The sequence below is a fragment of the Anomaloglossus baeobatrachus genome, chromosome 9, assembly GCF_048569485.1.
Source record: "Anomaloglossus baeobatrachus isolate aAnoBae1 chromosome 9, aAnoBae1.hap1, whole genome shotgun sequence".
Classification (NCBI taxonomy): Eukaryota; Metazoa; Chordata; class Amphibia; order Anura; family Aromobatidae; genus Anomaloglossus; species Anomaloglossus baeobatrachus.
The window spans coordinates 28,042,450-28,056,683 of NC_134361.1; the positions used below are offsets into that span (position 1 = coordinate 28,042,450).

Sequence of the window (14,234 nt, forward strand, 5' to 3'; positions counted from 1 at the left end):
GATTCCTTTAGCGAACACACACACACACACACACACACATACATACATACACACACAGCTCAGTAGACAGTATCACACCTCGCTGGCTTAGATACATTGGTTTAGCACATTATGTTACACTAAATTGCATAATATTAACCCTAGAACGCGCAAGCAATTCAATCTACCATAGAAAACAAATGACCTAGCAGGCCTGCGAGGCCCCAGGTATGCGTTCTAGGGTTAATATTTGATAAAATTACTAAAATAACCACAGAGCAAAAGAGAATATACTGAATATACTATATATATATATATATATATATATATCTATATCTATATATATATATATATATATATATATATATATATATATATATATATATATAGATATAGATCTATTTATATATATATATATATATATATATATATATATATAAAGGCTGGAAGCGTAAGATATATTGTATATCACTCTTATCTATGCAGCATTTATTAAAATATTGTCATATTTTAGGAATATAGGAATAGCTACTTTAGCAATTGTCTTTTATAATATCCCTTTAATGCTGTTGCCCTGGCTCTCCATACTACAGACTGTGGGGATGACGGAAACAGCCCCAGCAATCAGTCCTTTATAAAGTCACCTATGAATATACATGATCCTCTGTCTTAGGAGCGTCCCTTTAAAGGGGTTCAATACCTAAAACTAAATAATCAAATTGTGAATTAATATTAACAAATATTGAAACAGGCAAAAAAAAAAAAAGAGGAAAATATCACAAGCACTAGACAATGAAAATGATGGATGGCATCTATGAAATATACAGTGACTAGTAATGTATTACCTTGATGTCCGGATGTGACAATGACTTCTTGGTTTTCGGTCCTTCCCTTTATACCTGGTGCTCAGAGTCCTTCCTCCTCACTGTAGGTTCCTCCTCGGTGTCTGCCCCTCCCCAGTTTTATGGATCAAGATAGGATGTTATGAAAGGGTCATATCAAAAAGGCACCAATATTACAGCAACTATATTACAAATGATCACAATATGGATATTTCCTAATTTCCTGAGTCTTCAGTGTTCTTAATCAGGACTGTTACACATATTGGTGCAAAACCGGTCAAGAGTCGCAAAATTTTTGCTGAATTGGTGGAATAGTCACAACAAAGAGGGTCGATGGCTTAAAAAAAGGCATAGACGATTTTTAAGAACACATATTCAGCTAGATCGCTACATTGAATCAAAACTCTTTTTTTCTTTTAGAATAGATTGATTCACACTTTATATCTGTTTTTTTATTTTACTTAATGAACTTTTTTTATGTTATGTAACCGTGCACTAAGTAAATGTTTTATTTGGCTCTGAATCTTAGCTCTGAGAAAGACCTGCCTGCCCTTCAGGGGTGGATGAGTGAGACTCAAGTATAGTCTTTTCCTGACCAGCGTCAAAGAGGAACCGCAATGGGGGTGGCAATCAGGTCTCTCCACTACCTAGACCTGATTTATAAATACAATTTGTCAGAAGGCAACTAAAACAAAAGGTTTCCACACTACATTGTTATTGTAATGATTGTTATAGTATATCAACATGCAATTAACGTCATTTTTATTAATTATACTCACCTAAAATAAGCAAAGGATGAGCCCCCCACACCGATAAAAATACCTTTTTTAGACCAGTTAGGCATCCAATTTTGTGACAGGAAAATACATGGTGTATAGGTAGATAATCATTTATGATGAGCTTAGCTACACATCCCAGCAGCTAGTATCACATATGAAAGGATTGTGAAGGTGGTCTGAGCTGTAGTATGTTTGTTTAAACGTAATAAGAATATCTGTGTATGTAAATAATCAAAATCTAGATGTAGTTGCATAATAATCTGTCTGTCTATATAGCAATTGCACAGATCTATAAAAGTTGTATAGCCATGAAGGAGTTAACCAAAGATAATGAAGCCAGAATGTGAAGCTGCAAAAGTGTTATCAGTAATGTTCACACAGAAGGAATGTACGGGAGGCAGGCAATGTGCTGTGAGAAATTGGGGAGTGAAGCACTCCCTGTTTAGCTTCAAGGTTATTCATGCTTACTGTATAACTGGATCTATTGAATACACGAGTCAGTTGATGATATGATGCTGGCTGAAAGAGAGAGCATGTCTGTGTGTTCATTGTCTGATACATTGATATATCGGCACTGATATACTGCTAATATGGCACCGTCTCTGATATCCCTGTATGAAGACTCCATTAGCAGTCTTTACCCAAATTCCTCCCTTGACAGGATAAGATACACAGCTGAGCATGGAGTATCACATATGAAGGGATTAGATACATGGCTCAGCAGACCATATCACCCCCTTCAGGGGTGGATGAGTGAGACTCAATTATAGTCTTTTCCTGACCAGCGTCAAAGAGGAACCGCAATGGGGGTGGCAACCAGGCCTCTCCACTACCTAGACCTGATTTATAAATACAATTTGCCATCAGGCAACTAAAACAAAAACTTTCCACACTACATTAAGTTCTTGTAATTATTGTTATAGTATATCAACATGCAATTAACTTCACTTTTATTAATTATACTCACCTAAAATAAGCAAAGGATTAGCACCCCACACCGACAAAAAATACCTTTTTTAGGCACGTTAGGCATGCAATTGAGTGACAGGAAATAACAGGGTTTATAGGTAGATGATCATTTATGATAAGCTTAGCTACACATCCCAGCAGCTAGTATCACATATGAAAGGATAAGATACACAGCTCAGCATAGAGTATCACATATGAAGGGATTAGATACATGGCTCAGCAGACCATATCACATATGAAAAGATTAGATACACATTCAACATCTAGTAGACACACATTACAGCAGCCAGTATTACATATGATAGGATTACATACATATACCGTAGTAGCTCAAAAGCCAATATTACATGATAGGATTAGATGTACATCTCAGCAACCAGTATTGCAAATGATGAAAGAAACAGCATCACAAATCATAGGATTAGATACGGAAGCTCAGCAGACAGTGTAACATGTAGGCTAAGATACATCAGCTATTTGACGGAATCATACATGCTATTCTTAGATATGCATCTCAGCAGATAATATCACATATTATAGGATTAGATACACCTCTATGCACCCACTATCGCAAGCAGAATCACAAATCATAGGATTAGATACAGGAGCTAGCAGACGCAGTGTCACATATGACATATAAAGGATTAAGCCCACTTTACACGTTGCAATTAGTTGTACAATCGCATTTGCGATGTGACACGCCCAGGTTGCATACGGGATCTTATGAGATTGCACGTTGGTCGTTCATTTGCTGTCACACGAGCGTTAGTAGTCTATGTTAAATTGGTCAATTTTGTGTGCGATCCTTTAGATCATGTGATCTGTGACGTATGCATTGGGCACCTTTTTTTTTTTTTTATTTATTGACTTGCCAAGCGTGTGTAATGTGTAGGGATGCGTTTTTACTATGTCATCTGCCATTCAGCTCTGCTACATGGTCGCTAACAGCAGACACAGACAGCCATGTAGCAGAGCTGAATGGCAGATGACAGCAGACACAGACAGAGCCGCACTGTCAGAATGAACTCGGGTGAACTTCACCCGACTTCACGGTCATGCTGCGGCTCTGTCTGTGTCGCGTCCTGATTAGCGGTCACCTGTGAAGGACTCACCGGTGACCGCTAATCTCCTAAATTACTGAAGTTAGCAGCCCTCTCTCTCATACTCACCGACCCCCGATCCCCGGCGCTGCACAGCGTTCACACTGCTCCGGCGGCTTTTACTGTTTTGAAAAAGCCGGCCGCCCATTAAACATTTTCGTATTCCCTGCTTTCCCCGCCCACCGGCGCCTATGAATGGTTACAGTGAGACACGCCCCCACTCTGAGTGACAGGTGTCACACTGCACCCAATCACAGCAGCCGGTGGGCGTGTCTATACTGTGTAGTGAAATAAATAATTAAATAATTTAAAAAAACGGCGTGCGGTTCCCCCCAATTTTAAAACCAGCCAGATAAAGCCATACGGCTGAAGGCTGGTATTCTCAGGATGGGGAGCTCCACATTATGGGGAGCCCCCCAGCCTAACAATATCAGCCAACAGCCGCCCAGAATTGCCGCATACATTATATGCGACAGTTCTGGGACTGTACCCGGCTCTTCCCGATTTGCCCTGGTGCGTTGGCAAATCGGGGTAATAAGGAGTTATTGGCAGCCCATAGCTGCCACTAAATCCTAGATTAATCATGTCAGGCGTCTATGAGACACCCTCCATGATTAATCTGTAAATTACAGTAAATAAACACACACACCCGAAAAAATCCTTTATTAGAAATAAAAAACACAAACATATACCCTGGTTCACCACTTTAATCAGCCCCAAAAGGCCCTCCATGTCCGGCGTAATCCAGGATGCTCCAGCGTCCCTTCCAGCGCTGCTGCATGGAGGTGACCGGAGCTGCAAAAGACACAGCCGCTCCGGTCACCTCCACGCAGGTAATGAAGACAGCTGCGCGATCAGCTGCTGTCACTGAGGTTACCCGCTGTCACTGGATCCAGCGGTGGCCGCGGGTAACCTCAGTGACAGCTCAGCTGATCGCGCTACTCACCTCAGTTGCTGCGTGGAGGTGATAAGAGCGGCGGTGAGTAGCGCGATCAGCTGAGCTGTCACTGAGGTTACCCGCGGCCACCGCTGTATCCAGTGACAGCGGGTAACCTCAGTGACAGCAGCTGATCGCGCGGCTGTCTTCATTACCTGCGTGGAGGTGACCGGAGTGGCGGTGTCTTCTGCAGCTCCGGTCACCTCCATGCAGCAGCGCTGGAAGCGACGCTGGAGCATCCTGGATTACGCCGGACATGGAGGGCTTTTTGGGGCTGATTAAAGTGGTGAACCAGGGTATATGTTTGTGTTTTTTATTTCTAATAAAGGATTTTTCGGGTGTGTGTTTATTTACTGTAATTTACAGATTAATCATGGAGGGTGTCTCATAGACGCCTGACATGATTAATCTAGGATTTAGTGGCAGCTATGGGCTGCCAATAACTCCTTATTACCCCGATTTGCCAACGCACCAGGGCAAATCGGGAAGAGCCGGGTACAGTCCCAGAACTGTCGCATATAATGTATGCGGCAATTCTGGGCGGCTGTTGGCTGATATTGTTAGGCTGGGGGGCTCCCCATAACGTGGAGCTCCCCATCCTGAGAATACCAGCCTTCAGCCGTATGGCTTTATCTGGCTGGTTTTAAAATTGGGGGGGACCGCACGCCGTTTTTTTTAATTATTTAATTATTTATTTCACTACACAGTATAGACACGCCCACCGGCTGCTGTGATTGGGTGCAGTGTGACACCTGTCACTCAGCGTGGGGGCGTGTCTCACTGTAACCAATCATAGGCGCCGGTGGGCGGGGAAAGCAGGGAATACGAGATTGTTTAATGGGCGGCCGGCTTTTTCAAAACAGTAAAAGCCGCCGGAGCAGTGTGAACGCTGTGCAGTTCCGGGGATCGAGGATCGGTGAGTATATGAGAGAGGGGGATAGACTGACATGGACAGAGAGTGAGGGACAGAGATAGTGACCGACTGACAGAGATTAGTGAATGACAGACATTGTGAGGCGCTTCAGAACGCAGCTTTTCAGCTGCGCTCTGAAGCGGACCTTTTTTAAGCTGCGGTGCAGAGCGCACACCTGCGCACATAGCATCAGACACCGAAATCGTATGAGGGATGTCACACGTTACAATTCACTAGGTTCGTGCAACAAAACGCTCAAATCTAGAGAAAGATACGATGTGTTTGCGATCAACGGTTTTGCGTTCAATCCTGATCGCAAGTAGATGTCACACGCAGATACCTCACAAACGATGCCGGATGTGCGTCACTTACAACTTGACCCCAACGACGGATTGTGAGATATATTGAAGCGTGTGTAGCGGGCTTTAGATACACCAGCTAATTAGACAGAATCAAGCACGATAGACTTAGATACACAGCTCAGCCTCACAAATTCTAAGATTAGATACGTGAGCAGCAGAATAGTTTTTGATGGAACATAAGAAAGTCAGTGCTTGGTAGATAATAAGGGTTAATTAATAATGAGGAATTTAGGTAATTGTTTCTCGTGACTTCCTTGTTGCCCAACTTTTATGCAATACCAAATATCCAAAGTGACAAACGATATCTAAAGTAAGTGCATTGGCGCTATATAACAATTATACACGTACAATGCACACCATGGCTGGAACACACCTTTTGTTGGCGGTTATAATTAATAAATGGAAGGTGTTATTTACATGTAGGTCCAGTATAATAATTATAATAATTTGTGTTTTAGTTGGCTTCCGGCATATTGTATTTACGATTTAAAGGGCATGTCCATTGGATTAGTGATAACTTGTTGATCGGTGGGGCTCTGACCGCTGGGACCTGCACCAATAGGCAGAACGGGGCACTTTTATGTGTTTTAGAATGGAGCAGGGCTCATGCTAGACCACCACCCCATTCATCCCTATGGTGCTGGGTCCACTGCTCGGCTTTAACCGGCAGCTCCATAGAGAACGAATGGAGAAGTGGTCGGGCGTCCCACCTGCCGTGCCATTTTGTAACAGAAATACAAGTTCCCTATTGGGGATAAAAATTCACATTTTGCAGATGTGGGTCCAAGAGGTAAGACCCCCACTGATCACTTATTTGTAATATTTACATTTTTTAGATCATCAAAGAAATTTAAATATTAGACAAAGTTAACACAAAATGCTATTTATAAATGAAGGTCTTTATTATTAAGGCAAAAAGAAATCCAATCCTACAGGGCCCTGTGAGAAAAAGTGATTGCCCCTAAACCTAATAACTGGTCGGGCCGCCCTTAGCAGCAACAACTGCAATCAAGCGTTTGCGATAACTGGCAATGAGTCTCCAACAACGTTCTTGATGAATTTTGGCCCACTCATCTTTGCATAATTGTTTTAATTCAGCCACGTTGGAGGTTTTCAGAGCACAAAACACATTTTAAAGGTCACGGCCACAGCATCTCCATCGATAGAAGGTCAGGACTTTGACTAGGCCACTCCAGAGCCATAATTTTGCATTTCTTAAGGCATTCAGAGGTGGACTTGCTAGTGTGTTTTGGATCATTGTCCTGCTGCATAACCCAAGTGACAGATTGCCGGAGATTCTCCTTCCGGATTTTTTTACCACAGCATGTCTCCAGGTTCTGAAGCAGTAAAACAGCTCCAGACCATCACACTACCACCACCATGATTTACTGTTGGTATGATATTCTTTTTCTGAAATGCTGTGTTACTTCTACGCCAGATGTAATCGGACATACACCTTCCAAAATGTTCATCTTTTATCCCGTCTCTCCACAGAGTATTCTCCCAAACGTTTTCTGGCAAAAATGGAGACAAGCCTTTGTGTTCTTTTTACTCAACAGTGGTGTTCGTCCTGGAACTCTGCCATGCGGCCATTTTTGCCCAGTCTCTTCCTTATGGTGGAGTCATGAACACTAGAAAATGGAATAGCTTCGGCACACCAGTAATGAAAAAGAAAATAGTCTGATCGGCAACTCTAGTTAATTATTGGTCAGGTATATATAACAAAGAAAAATGTCCAACGTGTCAACCCTTAAGGGGTCTTTCTCAAGGACAATCGGTCTATAGAGGTACGTGTACAATTATATTCTCCACAGGAGGTAAATGTTAAACCTTGAATATATACCTAAGGAATAGATAAAGAGAGGTTGGAAGCTGGACGAAGTCCAAAGAAACTTAATGGTCCATCCAAAAACAGATGATGGAGTGTAAAGCCTGCTTTACACGTTACGATTCTGCATACGATATTGTATGCGATCGTAACCGCCCCCATCGTATGTGCGGCACGTTCAATTTGTTGAATGTGCCGCACAGATGATTAACCCCCGTCACACGTACTTATCCGTCCATACGACCTCGATGTGAGCGGCGAACGTCCACTTCCTGAAGTGGGAGGGACGTTCGGCGTCACATCGACGTCACGCGGCAGCCGGCCAATAGAAGCGGAGGGGCGGAGATGAGCGGGACGTAAACATCCCGCCCACCTCTTTCCTTCCACATTGCCGGCGGGAGCCGCGAGACGCAGGTAAGATCTGTTCAATGTTCCCGAGGTGTCACACACTGCGATGTGTGCTGCCTTGGGAACATTGAACAACCCGACGTGCAATTCGTCAGGATTCAACGACGTGCATGCGATGAACGTTTTAACGTTCAATCACAATCGCACGTACCTGTCACACACTGCAATGTACCTTACAATGCCGGATGTGCGTCACTTACGACGTGACCCCGCCGACACATCGTAAGATATATTGTAGCGTGTAAAGCGGGCTTAAGTCATTAGGGGGTGGTAAAGTGAAGGTGGTCTCTTGGTCATGTATCAATGGCTAGGTCGAATGGACGCGTAAGCTATCTCCACAGTAAATAGGTAGCATGTGAGTGAATATTATTGTTCTCTGCTATATGGCATATTTGTTTCAGAAGCTGTGGTAGCTGCAGGAAAATATGTGGCCCGTAATTGGTGTATGGATAACTAGAAGGATCCCCCAAATATGGGTAGAATTTGGCTGTGGTGAGCCTGAGTTCGCATGTAGAAAGAAATCGGGCCACGAGTCATGAACACTGATCTTAACTGAGGCAAGTGAGGCCTGCAGTTCTTTGGATGTTGTTATGGGGTCTTTTGTGACCTCTTTGATGAGTCATCGCTGCGCTCTTAGGGTAATTTTGGTTGGCCTGGGAAAGTTCACCACTGTTCCAATTTTTCACCATTTGTGAATAATGGCTCTCACTATGGTTCGCTGGATTCCCAAAGGTTTAGAAATGGCTTTATAACATTTTCCAGACTGATAGATCTCAGTTACTTTGTGTCTCATTTGTTTCTGAATTTCTTTGGATCCCAGCATGATGTCTAGTTTTTTGGGGATCTTTTGGCCTACCTCACTTTGTCAGGCAGGTCCTATTTAAGTGATTGTTTGATTGAGAACAGGGAACAGTTGTGGCAGTAATCAGGCCTGGGTGTGGCTAGGGAAATTTAACTCTGCTTCCCTAAGATGTGATAAACCACGGATAATTTATGTTTTAAGGGGGGGGGGGGGGTCAATCACTTTTTCACACAGGGTCCTGTAGGTTTGTATTTTTTTTTCCCTTTATAATAAAGACCTTCATTTATAAACTGTATTTTGTGCTTTCTTGTGTTATCTTCATCAAATATTTACATTTGTTTGGTGATCTGACACATTTCAGTGTGACAAACATGCAGAAGAATAACAAATCAAGCAGGGGGCAAACACTTTTTTACACTACTGTATATGGTGGAGCTGAACATGAATAGACTTGCAAAACTGGTTTAGAAGCTGAAAACAAGAAATTGGCCAAGAGGGTGTCGGATTCTGGAAAGGGATGTAGCGAGTTACCAAACTCAGAGGAAATAACAGGGTTTAACCGACTCGGTTTCAACATAACGTAAATTTGGGATCCTTGCAAATATCTAGAATCTAGAGCAGCACCACAGCAGAGCACCGTCTCCTAGCCCCACAGCCCTTTTCCGAGCCCCACTGCCAATTTACTCTTGCAATTATCGGTGGTCACAACATTTACCACCAACGTCTATCCTGAACCTACAATCTTAGGACACAACTTAGAAGATCTAGATCTTCTAGAACTTCTAGATCTTAGAAGATCTAGATCTATGCAGAGGATTTGGGGCGCTCTTCGTCAAAATAACGGTGCTGGGACCTTTGTGAAGATCAAACTTTTATTAACAGAACCTGTCAATATGGTTTTGGGGTAAAATATTTTATTGAATTTTTTTTGAATTTTGAATTTTTTTGAATTTTTTTTTCAAGCAACACAAGTTGCTTGAAACGTGCAGACCTAGGCACTTGCTACCATGTTGGTATTAACCTTTTTTTCTATTTTTAACCATTGGAATAAATCTATGTAATGTTTTAATGAATTTCTATTTGACGGATGGTGGTTTGTCTTCTACTTGGACTTACTTGTTTAACCTCTGCTAGTCTGCTTGTTAGGCTCCTTTGATCACATGTGGTGGGGAAGCCAATCACATCTGCTCCTCTCATATTAAAGCTGGAGGAAATCTTCTACCCATGCCAGCTATAGGTTATACTGTGTTGAATAGGAAAATAGAAAAAAGTCCTTGCTCACCCGTATACCAAAATACACCGGGACACCAGGCCAGGCAGTTGGCTACTGCCAAAATTATGTAGAATGGAAAAAAAATTGTTCGTAGTCCCAACTGTGCTGCAAAATTCTTCTTGCAAGAAGAAATTTGCAGCACATTTGGAACTACGGACACATTTTTCCTTTATACTGTATTGGTTTGAGTGTTGTGGTGTCCCAGACTATCTGGAAAGAGTTGGTTTTTGCCTGGAGTAGTTGTGGAATTTACCTGTTGTCTTGTTGTTTCCTCCCTGCTCTTGCTTTCCTCCTTATCTCTTATTCTCTGATACCTCTGTTTGTGAGTTGTGTGTGACAGTGTTTTGGTTTTCCCTGTCTGTCTATTCTTGTGGATTTAATCTCACTCCTGTCTCGCCCCCCCCCCCTACTGAGAGGGTACCAGATATGCGCTGTTCAGGAAGGAGACTCACACATCCCCACTTTTAGGGGTATCCCATAGGCTAGGGATATAATAATAATAATATTTATTCACTTATATGGCATAGCGCCATTAATTCCACAGCGCTTTACATACATGAGCAACACTGTCCCCATTCCCTATCAGTATGGTCTTTGGGGTGTTGGAGGAAACTAGAGAACCCGGAAGAAACCCACGCAAACATGGGGAGAAGATACAAACTCCTTGCAGATGTTGTCCTTGGTGTGATTTGAACCCAGGACCTCAGCGCTGCCACCCCTTAGCCTCGTGACACTGCTGTTTCCGATAACAGTGCCCTTTTCGGACGGCTCCTTTTCAAGCCTGTCAGTGGGAATAATGCATGGCATGTAGTAATATATCACGACGCCACCTAGTCGCATAAATAAATTGTAAATGCTGGAAGCTTGTAAAAACTTGTAGCCTCTCTAATGACTTATGTTATCAGTACTTTCACCTGGGATACAATAACATAGAAACTATTTCCTTGAGCTTTTAAGGAAAGTACCGGCCATCTTTCTGCTTTTGGCTCATGTCACATGGAGGCACATCTGTATATATATTTGTCACGCAACAATGTCAGGCATCACAAAATTCTGTGAACTCTGATGATGTGACAAGCCATTTTTACACACACAAATGTAATTAGTGTAAGTGGAGCACCCCACAGGGCCGGGGTGTATGGGGTTGCTCGTCGCTGGGCCGGTGATGTCGGGGTTGGGATGTCAAAGCTGGCCCTGCCCGGTTTCGTGGCCCCGAGGTGTCCACAAAAAGGAGAAGGAATGAAGATGTAGGATGTAGGCGATATTGGGGTTGAAGATGATGGGAGTAGTAGTTGTCTTGTGATGCCACCTGGGGTGTGCGGCCAGGGATTAGCCGTCGCTGCGGGTGCGGTCCTCTGGGGCGGATGGTGTCGCAGCTCGAATGGTTCGGCTCCCCACAGGTGGAGCTAGGCCCCAAGGAGGATGACGGCAGTAGTAGTGGCCGTTGGCGCTGGAACGCTTGCCGACAGTGCCGGCAATGATGGGCTGGCACGGTGGGTGCAGTTATAGATCTTTTACTCACAGTCCAATTGTCACCCTTGGAGTGTCGGTTTCTGCCGTGATGGGCCCCAGCCGATCCCGGATGATTCAGAGGCCACCACCGGTGTTGTGGAGTGTGAGAGTGTGAGACCTTACTTCCTTGTGCACTTTAGTGTGGATCCCCGTGGCGTGAAGCTACTTGGGGACCCCTGCATTTGGTGATTAAGTTCCCATCCCGTTCGCAGGCAGCACGAATCAAATGTGGGCCCGACCGTGGTTTTCACTCCTGACTCTTTATGCTGCTGTGTCCTGGGGCCTTTGTGGTGGGCAATGGGACCAGAAATCCCCCTTCCCTGCAGATTCTGATGGTGTAACAAGGAGTGTGTGATACCCTAGGGCTCTGCACCCTGTCTGCGCTGGTGCTGAGGGAGCTGTTGAGCTCTACCTCCAGCTACCATGTTGCTCCTGTGTCTCACCAACTCCACCGGTCGTCTCCTGCTTCTTCCAGTCAGGCCGGTCCTAACTGAGGAAGCTCTAAAGCACTCTCCTCAGTGACTGTGTTGTTCAGCGTCCCAGACTATTCTCAGGTAAAAGTTTGTGTGTTCTCTAACATACCTCATGCTGCCCCCACCTTCCTGATGACTCACTAGTGCCGGGGAAGTCCCATTGCAATGGTGACCACTTCTAGCCCAGTTCCAGTGGGGAAAGCACCTGAGCTGTGTGTGTTGTGTAAGTGATAAACACTAGTGGTTAACCCTTCCTTACTCGGGATGAGTACTGCACCTTAAGTAAGATGCAGTACCCTGCGGCAACTGAAGCCTCAGGGACGCCACACTTGTAGCAAGACAAATAATAACCTTAGTCTGTAAAGCTCTATTGATCTGATAAACACTAGTGGTTAACCCTTCCTTACCCGGGATGAGTACTGCACCTTAAGTGAGATGCAGTACCCTGTGGCGACTGAAGCCTCAGGGGCGCCACACTTGTAGCAGGACAAATAATAACCTAAGTCTTTAAAGCTCTATTAATCTAACTTCAATCACTCTAAATTTAACCTGCAATCATATTGATGTCCAAACCCTTGCTCCAGTCATTCTCCAGTCTCCAGTCTTTCCTTACTGAGTGCACAGAGGACCAGTAACATGAAGGCGTCCAGCCTAAATATCATCTTTTCACCCTTTGTTGGGGATTACTTCTTGAAGAAAGTCTTAACTGCAAAACTGATGTAAAAAAAAAACCTTGGTCCTTCACAAGTTTATACCAAGGACGGTCCAGGTCTTATCAATACAAATTACACTTATGTTTAACCGATAAGTTCTGTTTGCCAACGTATTGTTTCCACAGGAAAACGAGAGCTTAAAACAATGTCCTACACTGATTTCTGACATTCAGTTTGAATTGTTGGTCACTTTATGCAACCGAAGACCACTTTGGTGGCCTACATATGCTGGAGCTTTACCCACCTGCGGGACCCCTCCTCTAGACCTGCTCCTTATATTTGTGGAATTACTACGATTAGATTGATTTGTGTTGTGTGTTTCTAGGAAATATCATGTAGCTTCCCTTTTAATATTATTATAAAGGTTATTTTTTTAATTGAGGATTTTCTTCTATCCTTATGTGGCGCCCCTGACCTGGTCAGGCTCCACTGAGTACTGCACCCATGCTGGGTGAGCGCAGACAGGTAATCCTGAAGGCTGGAATAAGGTGTGTACGCACAGACACATAGCAACCAAGTCTCCCACACCTTTGAGGGGACCCCTGGACAGAACCAGAATTGGGCATCCAATCAAGGGGTGCGGTAGAGAGGCTGGAAGTTAGGTTGCAGTGGCAGTCAGGAAAAGGAGCTGGAGGTAGCCAGTCTGAAGTGGAGACGCAGGAGAGCGGACACGCCAGTCAGACCCTGCACGTGTAGTGGCCGTTGGTGGGGGAGAACGGTCACCAGCCAGTTGGACAGAAAGACGCTGAAGAAGTCAGTTGGTCGTGTACGGAGACCTCTGGTGGCTAGGCACGCACGGGGAACAGGTCCCTAGAGTGGATATCCATTTACTTGGTCTGCTAAACCGGCTGGTGAGGGGAACAACACGTTCCACACCAATCAACTAGAGTCCGAGCATCCGCAGCATCGAGGGGGCCCATAAGGAGAATGAAGCCTGGAGCCATCTTCCTTGGTCCACGCTGCCAGGAAACGGGCCAAAAAGGTGAGAAAAGACAGTAGCGACTTCCCTGGATGAATCCCACGGTACTTCAAGTCAGGAGTTAGCCGAAACAAGAAGTGCTAGGAAGGCGAGCTAACGGTTACCCTTAGACCAGCCTGAAGGATACCTGGTTCTCTCTTGGTGTATCTCAGTATCGCCCGGGTACCACTTGAAGCATCTGAAAGTGAGTAAAAACCAGTTGCAAGACACTTTGGACTGAGACTGAGTTATTCTGCGACCTGTTGTTCTACACACATACACCCGAGCCCCTGGGGCCGGCCTCACTCTCGGGAGGCCACACCATCCGACTGCAGATTCCATCAGCCCCAGACGCTCGTTAGAACTGCAGTGGCGGTCACCCATAA

At 44.4% G+C, this 14,234-nt stretch overlaps 1 protein-coding gene across 1 annotated transcript in view; it reads left to right on the forward strand.

Annotated features, from left to right (window-relative positions):
* Positions 1–14,234, forward strand: part of VWA7 (von Willebrand factor A domain containing 7) — an 87,058-nt gene that overhangs the window by 49,217 nt on the left and 23,607 nt on the right. The window lies entirely within an intron of this gene.